Below are 12,284 nucleotides of genomic sequence, written 5' to 3' on the forward strand. Positions count from 1 at the left end.
GTTTCATCAAGTGTTTTTACCTACCTGTGAGACTAAAATGCACTTTCATCAACAAATACACAAAGACTTCATTTGCTAGGTCTTAGACATTTAACTAAAATTTAAAAGAGTCCATCTTAACCTAACAAAACTGAGTAAAATTCCTAAATTATTACAAGGTCGAAGCTAAGCAAGGTGTATATCATATTTCAGAGTAGCATCATGTGCTGTTCATGTTATGGTCTGCTGGAAATAGCTTATGGGTCCTGCTGTGATTTATTTTCTTGTTGATGCTAAGGATTACTGTTTCATTGGGTACAAAGTACTGCAATAAAACCATAAAAGAAAACGTGTGGAAAGGTTAACAGTTGAAACTGTTAAGATGAGTAATTTGTAACTTTCTTATCAATACTGCAATCAGTTCATAGGAAAAAATGGTATTACTCATTTCTTATTTTTTCAACTGTATATTGATAATTTGTCAACAGACTCGAGACTCAAGCATGCTTATAGTGTTAGGGTAGAAAAAAATTAAGTTTTAAAATTGTACCAAAAAATCGTTTATTAGTTTAGGAGGTCCTGCAAATGAAATATGAAAACTAAGATGAAAAAAAGGTATTTTTAATTCATAGTACGAAAATCACCTTTGACTCAGAATGACTTAGTAAAGGCTTTAGTAGAAACAGTTTATTAAAAAATCTGTACAAAAGACTTTTAATGTTTACTTGCCAAATTTTTTGAAGATATACTTAGTAAATTCAGAGTTCTGGTACATATAGTTTCACAGTTCTAGGAGTCAGTCCTATGGACTTAGCTGCTCATTAAGTGTTAACTTACTATATTTATTTTCATTGTCGAGTCATATTTTCACCAAAAAAAAATGAATTTCAGCCCCCCCCCCTGTATGAACTATGGGGAAAAATGTGAATTATTTAGAAATTCCTTATAATATTAAATTTACCCTCATGTTTGTTTATATTAATTTCTTCTGTAAATAATTTTCTAAAATAGTAACAAGATCAGTTCTGGAACATTTATGCTTGATAGTTTACTTAAGCCTGGGATGGGTGTGGCCTAGTGGTTAGCATGCCAAACAGTAGATCTCAGGGTCTGCATCTCATTATCACATACACAGAAATCATGGTCCACACCTTATGGGTACATTATAAAAGTGACAGTCAAATCCCACTTGTCAGTAAAATAAGTAGTTTAAGAGTTCACAGTGTGTATTGTAAAGTATCTATCTTCCCCACAGTTCTTAGGGACTGCTAAGGCGGATAGCTTTTGTGTGTCACTTAGTATGAATATCTGAAACAATTACTTAGGCCTACAGCAGTGAGAATGTAACAATTTTTGTAGGGACATAAATACTACTGATAGTATTGTACAGATGAAATCTGAATTTTGCACCCTTGTAAAGGAAATATTGAAAACATCTTCAAAGTGTATTATCATGAACATATAAGATTTAGTTTGGTAAGTAATTTATTATGTATGAATAGTTAGATGTGAAGAACTTTTTATTTTCTCTTTCAGTGTTATATAAGTAACATCTTTTGTGTGTATAGTTCAGTTCTTTACGTGGCCTGAAAATGGCTTATTCTATCTGTTATTTTCAGTGATATTTATCTATATTTGATATTCATATCAGAATTTTGGTTGACGCGCTTCATTTTTGCTTTTTTGTTAAACTAGCAAAAAAAAATAAACTGTTTCAAATATTACTAATGTGTGTAAACTGGAAAACAAAATTAGCAGCAGTTGAAACATAAAATTATTTTTAACATGGTATTAAGATAATTCATCAGTTTTTGCAGTGCCCGTAAACTTTAATAAATTAAAAGTTGTCTCATATTTTGGAACAAGCTCTAGCCATGTTACTTTATAAAGATATTAGTAATCATAAACCTTTAAGTATAGAATTTAAATATTTTCAAGGTTGATTAGATTCCAATTGGTCAGTCTGCTGTTTATTATTATCTTTTTATGTGAGTATAGGACAAGATATGAGAAAACACATAATGAGATTGATGAAATATGGTAAATTAATAACAAGCCATGGTAATTTGTTCCACTCAACTCAACACATTAATTTTCATCATATATATAATTATATCTTTTAAAATAGCAACTAATTGATAGATTTTAATAATTTAAATATCCAGAGATTAAATACTTCATGTATTATGTAAAAACAGTAATCTGTGTTTAACTGTTTCTTAAATTTTATGTGAAACCTACTTCAATTTGGAACTTAAAAGAATATACTTTTCGAAAAGGCTCTCCGAAACATCATAATTTTGAGCCGTTATACCCAAAATTCCCAGTCTTTGTTTCATAAATAATTCTGTTTATTCCAGCAATTTTCTTCAGTGTCAGGTTTTGTAGGATCTGTTTATCAGTAAAATGTCTGGTTTGGGCATTGTTTTCATGCTCTAAGTCACATAAGGTTTTTAGATGTTTTGATATTCTTATGTATAAGGGATGGCCTGGTGCATTGTTGTACTTGTTATAAAACATGACATTCTAGCTGATACAGTCTTCATGATGGACAAGGTTTTGGAACATTTGATGGACTTAAGAGCTGAATTTGAAAGTATTTTGTTTTTCAACAATATTATACAAATGATGTTGTATTTGTTGTTTCTTGATGTTATTTTAAAAGTGATGAGTGTGGTTACTGATGTGATGAACATAGTTTCCTTCCTAGCAATGATTTTTTGTTTCAAAATTGTACAGTCCTTATAATATAGGATACAGTGGAGCCATTATTACATTGTATATATATTATGAACCTACAGCAAGCTTTATGATTCTGTGATTGATGTTTTTGAATTAAATTCAAGTTCATGTCATTGGTTGAAGTAATTAATTTTGATCTGAAAGTAGATTTTGAGACCATTCTCCAATTTAAATACCCAGATAAATTTTAAAAGCCTTTAGTTTTTCATTTTAATAGTATGCAGATTTTTGATGAAATATACTAACTGGAAAATACTAATTGATATGCTTACCTCAAAAATCAAAATGTAATTTTTATTTGTGATTATATTAAATATTTATAGAAGATGACTTTGCCTTCTTAAAAAACATACCCCTTCCCTCACTAGCATGTCTGTGGACTTACAGTGCTAAAAATGAGGCTTTGATACCCATGGTGGGCAGAGCACAGATGGTCCTTTGTGGTTAACAAAAAACGAAACTAAACCTTTTACAAATGCACTTTCAGTAAGGGAACACAAATTACATTCATAACGGATTTTTGTTGTAGGTCTTGCAGAGTTAGAGTGGGAATGGTTGCAAATAGAAGCAAAGTATCATATTTAGCATATTGATTTTGGAAATGATATACACAATGTAAAACTTGATCACTTTAAGTAACAGTTATAGTAGAAAAATGTGTACTGAAAAATATGAAAGTATACTACTCGGTAAAGTTTAGATTCCCGGGGTGAAATACATACCGTAAAATATGAATATCACTATAAAAGATTGGGTTTTAGAAGTAAGGTACTTTAAAATGTGAAAATATGCTTTTTAAATGATAAAGTTTCTTCAGTAGTGAAAAAAAATATGCATTTGATTTTAATTTATGACATTTACCACAATTAGTATCATGAAAAATAATCAAAATTATAATTACATTGTTAATGTCATGAATGTAATCAAATAATTGAATTTTGTGTTTGTGATTACTCCAATTGTCCATGTTATCAGAATATTGCCATTATGATTTCTCATTATTTTTTATTAATTCATGATTATTCAGCATAATCAGTTAGTGCCACGACTCATGGAAATAATCAACTAATTGTAATTAGTGTTTCCAATTTTTTCAACTTGCTAAGCCTCTTGAGAATAATCAATTAATGAGCGAGAAGATTAACTGACTAGCAGATTTCAATAATCATCCTGCTCTAGTGAGAATCCATAAATTCCAAAAGTCAATGGCAAAAGCCATCTATTTGCCACAGTTTGTAGTATAGCCTAGAAGGATCTTCATCTGGAAAAGTAACACAAGTCACTTTCACGACATATCCATTCAACCGTTGCATACCTCAAGTGGCTGGAGAATGTAATGGATATTCATGCTATTCCATAAAGAGACATATCAGTCAAGTTGCCTAAGTAGTTCTGGGGGACCACTGTTGAAATGGCCACTGTGAAACCATCTTCGTACACTAGGTGGGTTATGGAAAGTATGCAAGGACTAATGATGTGCTTTGGACACAATAACCTTTTGCAGTAGAAGCTTTGTTACAGGGCTATCATCAAGATGCACAGTCAATGGAGAGAGCGTAGCAACATGAACTACGAATTTGGTGAGGATCTAGAATCATTTTAATTTCAGGAACTCAACTTTTGTATAACATAAAAGTAGAAGTTTAGAGAACTGGATAGAAATATTCCATTTAATAAATCATTGTTCCCAAACAAGTTTATGGCACGAGGAATTCTATCACAACTTCAGAATAGTTGGGAAAGTTTAAAAAGAAATCTTTATTTTTACCTTTACTCGCAAACTCAGAAAATATTCTACCCAATTTAGTATGCAACTGTTATTGCTAATCTCTCATGATTTAGAAGATCAATGTATCTAATCATGAATAAGATGTACTAAAACCTTGACTTAAGCCAGTTTTATTGTTAAGCCTGTCAGTCTAAGAACATTCATATCTTCTCTTATGATGTCTGTGATAATCAAGTTGGTCAGAAGTGGCTTGGCTAATGTGCCCATGTAGTAAGTTCACAAAGTTGAAGAAGTTTGATCCCCCACCCTCCTTGTTCTATCAGTGTGGCTGATCTAATGATAAGCAGCTTAGGACTGAAATTAATCCTCATCAAAGTTAGTTGCAAGTCAAAATTCTTCTTTTGATTTTGTGGAATTCAACTATCAATATTAACTTGTGTCCTCAGTTGTTATAAACTAGGGAAACCAGCCAGAGGTTGGAATCTTAAAAACAGTGTCTTACTGTTGTTTTTGCAAGCCACACTACTGTTAGTAGAAGTGTTACTGATGTTTTAGAACAATTGTATTCAATCTCAGCTTTTCTGTTCGAGTCTATTTTATTAATGCCCTGCTAAACAAATCCTTGATATCTATTTGTTGGTTTTAACTTTGAATACCACGTGCATAAGCATAAATAATTTTACAGAAAATTGATTGAAAGAATAGATGATGACCAAGGTCATTGAACTTAAGGTTTTAAGTGGTTTATACTTTAAAAAAACAAAAATACCTAATAATGTTTGGATGGCAGTTTTGTGAATGAGTCTTTTACTTAGTTACTTTTTTATCGTGCATATTACCTGATCACTCAGTGGCCTTGCAATGGAAACAAGTGCCCACCAAAAAGTGCCCACCAAATTATCAAAGTTAAATTCTCTGTAGGTGTGGATATCATTATTATGCCTTTCTGTGAGTAGATAATAATGCACACACACACAGTCATTTTAAGGACGGGAATTTTTATATATATATATATAGCTGATAGTTCCTGTTGGGACAGAAGAAAATATGAGAACACCATTGTGTACACATGGATATTCTCTTTCATGGAATGTTTTTCTACATACTTTAATAAACACTACAAGTATAGTACCACGCAAAAATTCAATTTCAAGTTTAGGAGTTCGTTGAACACATAGACACTGCTTAATCAATAAAACATAAAATTAGTCAATTTACAATGAACACGAAGAAGTGTTTAACATTTAGTTTGTGGACAACACAATATTTCTGAAGATGAGCAGGTTGAAAGGTGATATTTATCAGCTTTAAGTGATAAATTTTAATATTTTACTAATAAATATCATAAATTTAATCAAATAATCATTACTAAAGTAAAGGTTTGGACAGACAAGAACTTTCCAATAGATTTCAAAAGACTGCTTTTGAGTTTTTCTAAGTACCTTACAGGTGCATACTGTAATAAACTCCTACTAACTAAAAATGGTAATTTTATACAATGTAAATAAATAAATAGGATGACTAAATATCCATTAAGTACCTCTATTTCATTCAGATATTCTTTAAGACAGAGGTAATAATAGTATATATTTTAAAAGAGCTCAATAGTAACATACTACTTCATACAACTTGCCATAAAAACTGAAAATGATTTATTAAAATGGGATAAAGATTGAAAGTATAAAACATGTCATCTCTGTGATTATTTGAAGGTAGAAGCTCGAATAAGGTAGCTTCAGTGGTTGAAACATAGTATTGGTTCTAATTATTAAGTTTATAAATTTCTGTCCCATGCTCCTAGTAAATTTACAAAAGAAAATTAAAGATTTTGACTCTTATCCCATTTCAATAACCAGATTATAAGTAAAGCTTGAATGATGTTTAAATCAGAGAGTAGCATCAGTTTTTGAAAGATAGAATCAAACTTGTATGAAAAATTTATAAACAAAAATAAACTTGAGGATTAAAACCTGATTAAGGTTAAATAAAATGTAGGTACTCTTTAGAATATCACAATAAGTACACATGTTTCAAATAATCGCAGGAAAACAATTGCACAATAACGTTTTTTTTTGTTGTTTTTTTAATTTTTGGCAAAATCTGGTTTTGCTAAGAAAATAGATAATTTACTGTAAACTTTTAATGTCCCTCTATATTAATTTATAAACCTATCAACTTTTCTTCTTGATTAATTAACTGGAATGAACCAAAAGACTTTAGACTTTCATTGTCTTGAAAGATGGCTTTTGATGAGTTTCTTTTGGAACTTTCACAAAAAAGAAAGATTTTCTTTGGCTACGAGTCAACGAGGGAAGAAACTCAATCTTAAAATAAGAGATTCTACAGTTTGTATCCCCTGTTTTTCTTTGTTAGAAAGAAACAAAACAAAATGGTGTGCAAATACATTTTCAAACATGACACTTTTACTTGGAAATAGAACATTATCAACAAGTTGACCATGGTTTGAAGGATATAGATACTGAAGAATATTTTGTGACCATTGATATCTTCTAAATACTCAACTTCTGGTCTTTCACTAATTCTATCCATTAACTCTTAAAGACTTAATTATAAAATTGAGGAAAAACGACAATTGTACGTTTCACAAATACATCATTTATTATAACCATGGTTTCGCCAGTAAAGGGATCATCACGTACATGGTGAAACCATGGTCATAATAACTGATTTACTTGTGAAATGTACAATTGTCTTGTTTTTCCCCAATTCTGTAATTATGGAGTTTCACCAAGTACTGATGGTTTCAAGTATCAATTATTCATAATTATAAATACACAGCTAAATGTTGTTGTTTTTTTCCTGTCAGCCCAAAGTAGGATGGTAACACTTAACCTTAGTCGCACAGGTTATTGCTCTCATCTTCAGTTCAGGTCTATAGAATACTAAATAAATGATGACAGACCCAGAAGTGGTGCTCGTGACCGTGCAGAGTTGTTCATTAACACATGTCCGCCATTGAGACTGACAATCGCATTTCCTTCTGACTCGCTTTCTGTAATACTGGGTGGTCTGACTGGTTTCTGTCGCTTCCAGGACAGGTAGGAGACATTATTAACATCAACATAGTGGTTAACAAACGAGTGAGGAGTTGGCTCACCTTCTGAATCACTCCCAGTGGCCTATGGGTGAAGAGTTATTCTTATACAACAATACACCCACATAATGTGGAGTTAAATATACAGTTTAAATTATGAGACTAAAGAAATGCTTTCATAAAAATCATATTGAATTCTGTAGTTTCGTATTTGTGAAAAGAATATTGTAAAGTTTATTCCTGTAATTGCTAAATTAGTTATAAAGTGAAAAGAATCTAACACCACTCTTGTTACTTAGATGCAATATTGGTCTTCTAGGGTAGATAGATATGCTTTTATTAAAGTATAAATATTGGATATTTTTTAACCTTAATGTGCACAGGTATGGGATACAGAAAAAACTATTGATATGCATTTTGGAGATTCTAGAGGTTATACTCATGCAATATGATGGACAAAAGTATTTTTATTCTTCACATGAACATCACCTTGCACTCCAACTTCTTGTAATACATCTGATGTTTTTGCAAACAGACTTAAACAACTTACCCCTTGCTTACTACGTTTTATGTAGATATACAAAGTAAGTTTACATTTATAGTTAACACTTCTCCTCAATACAAGGTCGGTACAATAGATCGACTTCTGCATATTTGGTTATTGTACAGTACTTATTTTTTGGATGAAAAGGTTAAATATAAACCATTTCCAAATTAAAAACAAGTTTTTAGTTTAAGTCTCAGATGTCATCCAATAATGTACTGACAAAAAGAGACATCTCCCACCCCCTTTATGCAACTAATCTTAAATTATTACCTGTGAATCAGAGTAGCTAACTTCTACTGGCTTTTCTGTCAGACTACTATTTTCATCAATTCTATCATCATAACTCTTGATATCATCTTCGTCTGAATACCTAATCCCAGCGGGACTAGGTCTCGGAGGTGATCTATAAAAACCAAACAAGTTACTTTTATTCATAAGCAAAATGTTTTAATATTATTTGTTTGCAGTTTAAGATATGTTCTTATCACACTCGTATTTTAAAGAATAGAATTTAGCAACTTACTTTGCAACAATGAGAATATTTCCTTTTCCTGTAAGAGGTTTTTTATGGAGAGTACCATGCTGTGACTGTTGTAGTTCAAAGGTAGCAAACTCCCCATCATCTATGCTACCCTGACTCTCTGGTAAAGAGCCCACGATATCTCCTACGGGTGAAATTCAATTGTAAAATACATATAAAATTAATCATAGCTTATAGAATTTTTCCAAATAATCTTAAAAAAAAAAAGGCAACACAATTTTTTTTCTTTACAATAAAATATTTATTAAATTGCTGGCCATTTCAGCTGTTTAAATCAAACTTATGGAAAGTGTAAGTACAAAAATATAATTTTGTAGATGAGTGGGGGGTTCATCTGAGGCACTAATTACTAAAAATCCACTAAAAGAAGGCCCCTACGACCATCTTAAGTCCAAAGTGAAAACTGAACAGTTGACTTGGCTAAGCTGCTGAACAGTTTGAATGTAGTAAAATTAATATTTACAACAACAGTAACAATTCATAGATAGATGAGTGAAGAAGACATCAGATGACATTTCTGAAGGAGGAGGATTCTTTCAATTGGGAGAATATAACAATATATACACAAAAAACTAACAGCATCTGTGAGAATTGTCTAAAACTATCAAAATGGGACACACTCTTTGAGCAAATGTATTTAACACAAGAAAGAAGGTCAGCACTATACAAAATTAATTTCCTCTATTTGACAGTCTACATAAGCATATTTGTAAAATTTTGGTAGAAAGTTTACCTGTCTAACTTAAGAAGGCAAAATATGGTGCCACACATAAAATGTTAGTTTGAACTAACAAGTTGTTACAAATCACCTAAATATTAATTTTTGTGATCCTTGTATTTACTTTTAACATTATGAAATAAGATTTAAAAGCTTCAATGAATCTTTTGACTATACACATCTACAATCATTTTAGTTGCCACAGAAACGTATATTTCAACAAACATTTGCTGCTGCCTTGTAACTACTTACTTTTTATTGTTAAGACTGCAGCATGAAATAAAAAAATGACAGAGATGGAATCAAGTTTTTTATGGTAACACACTTTCTGTAGAATACAAAAATGCATATGTAGTAGATGATGAAAATTATATATATTATCTCACAATATATGCTACGTATTCATAGACCCATCTTAGCTGTTTGTAACGTATGATTGAAGGAGTGAATGAAACTTACTGTTGAAATTTCCAAAGTTTTCTAACTAAAACAATGAAAAGTCATAAAACAAAAGAGCTTCTCGCAGGTGTACCCTGAAAGTGAGCAGCAAACAAAAAAGCAATAGATCCTGTGATTTTATTTTGGAAGTTGGAAAATCTTCTCTAATTTTGTACAGCAAAACAACTGTAGTTCAATATGAACTATCTAGGCCAGTATGGTCCAAATCCAGCATCGTGATCTGGTCTATACACTCGTTATGAATCACATGTTAATGTTCATATTGATGCATTTAAAAGCTTTACTTGCAAATAAATTCTAATACAAAAGTCCCATTCTAGTAAGTCATTACAAGTTGTAGTTCTCAATGTGCCTGTTATTTAATATGTTGACTATAAAGTATTGTTATTAAAGTTGTTTTACAGTAACAAAGATGTTACTACATGGATTTTTCCCTTTGTGGGGCAGCAGTAAGATTGTGGACCTAAATTTCCATGGTGGATACAACAGATAACTCAATGTGGCTTTGCTTTTAAACAAACTACATGAATTTTTATGCTTAGATAGCAAAATGAGTAACCTCGATCAGGTTATATACGGAAGAGGACAGACTATAGAGGATGAAAACATCTGCAGAGAACTTCCCTATGTTGTTTTTTAGATTCTTCGAATGAATCAGACTCACCTTTAAAACTGTAATTTCTGCTCTTGACATAAAGTACTGCTATGACAAGTACAATTACAACAATGGTTGTTGAAGCCACAGTCACCAGAAACCAAGGTTTTCTGTAAAATGGTCGGCTGTCAAGGCCCTCAGCTGAAAATCTTGCTAAAATCATAAAGGGTTATGTCTATAAATACTGTGTTCAACTCAGGTTGCACAATTTCTAATTTGATATTAATAACAATGATTAAAAAAAAAGCAAAATATGCTCCCTTACACCATATAAATTATTTCTAGTTATGAAACAACTTAAAATACATCCTTAAAAATGGGGATAATTATAATAACTTTTAAAGTAACTAACTGGAAATTAAATATATTGAAAATTTCTAAAATAAAAGTATGGTTTGTGCCTTTATATACAAACTTGTTAACTTTCTCTACCTGGTGTTATTAGCAGGTCTGATACAGCCGGAATACTGATACCAAAGTCATTTTGTGCTAGTACTCGAAACTGGTACTGAGCTGAAGGAATCAGATTTTGATAACTGAGAGTGTAGGAACTCTGTTCTTGATTTTTTAGAACCACAATAGTCTGCCAATCAAAATGTTCTGCATCTACAAAAATATACATAATATACTAATTAATCTAAATAAAGTTGGTCTACATATGCTGTGCTTTAACCTAATTAGTAACGAGAAAAAGAAACACTAATCCACGATTTTTGTCTGCATGAATCAATACACAACATTTGTTGAATTAATTTTTTACTCATTACTTGTGCCTACACTAAGCAAAGACTTAATATTCTTTAAGATTATTTTTGTTTTTTAATTAACCTGCACCTTTAAAATTAGAATCCTGTGCATTGAAAAAAAAAGTTAACTGTTTGTCTAAAATAAATGACAGTAGATAAAAAAACACAGCACATATATTTTAAAATTATGAAAAATGTTTTGGATTGAGGTCCCTCATCGGGTAGTAGTGCCTAAAGTTGTCACAAAAACTAAACGAGAAATTTCAATAGCAATACCAGAAGAGAAACAGAATCTCATGTTTGTTAATTGTTGGAAAAACGTGTACGCAAAATAAACAATACAGATAAATGAATAAAAGTGACTGATTAAAGAAAGAGAAGTGTGGGGACAACATTCAGGTTATAGTAACTGACCAAAAAACTGTCAGAAGGAAATATCATTTAATCCTGATGGGGAGATGGTTCCTAGGATATAAACAAGGCACTGTTTTTCATGATCAGATGAGGAATATTCTATGGGTGCAAAGGTCACAAATTATGCAGTAGAAGACAGATTCTATATACACTGAGTGGTCACAAGTAAATAGACACCTAATTTTTCGTCATTTAACTGATTTATGCTAACTAATTTGTGTTCACAGAGCACTATATAAATGAAAATGGTCCGCACACTAATTATCTTGTGCTACAACATGCCTAGACCTCAAGGTTCTCTCAAATTGTTAGATTTATTAGAGGAAGGATAGTTGGTCAAGCAGATGGTGGAATAAGTCAGCGGCAAATTTCGCAGAATTTGGGAATCCCATTTTCGACAGTCAACAGAATCATCGTGCAGTTCAGGAAGTACGGCAAGGAAACAACTGAGCAGCGTCCGGGTCGTCCTGGTCCATCGGAGAGGACAAAAAGGGCTGTCAAGAAGATCATCGAAATGGATCCCAGATTAACGACTGCAGAAGTGGCCAAAGTTGGTGGGATGAGTCCGAAATCTGTACAACGGATTCTCCACAGATTGGGTTATCGTTGCAGAGCAGCTAGACAAAAGCCCTTATTAAGACCTGCCAACATAGTGACCCGAAAGAAGTGGGCAAGTGATATGATGACCAAGCCTCTGGA

The 12,284-nt window shown here is 31.7% G+C and overlaps 1 pseudogene; it reads right to left on the reverse strand.

Annotated features, from left to right (window-relative positions):
• Positions 1-5,512: 5,512 nt before the first annotated feature.
• The window catches only part of LOC106466696, a 111,347-nt pseudogene continuing 104,575 nt past the window's right edge, over positions 5,513-12,284 (reverse strand).

This window comes from Limulus polyphemus, unplaced genomic scaffold, assembly GCF_000517525.1.
Source record: "Limulus polyphemus unplaced genomic scaffold, Limulus_polyphemus-2.1.2 Scaffold2347, whole genome shotgun sequence".
Taxonomy (NCBI): Eukaryota; Metazoa; Arthropoda; class Merostomata; order Xiphosura; family Limulidae; genus Limulus; species Limulus polyphemus.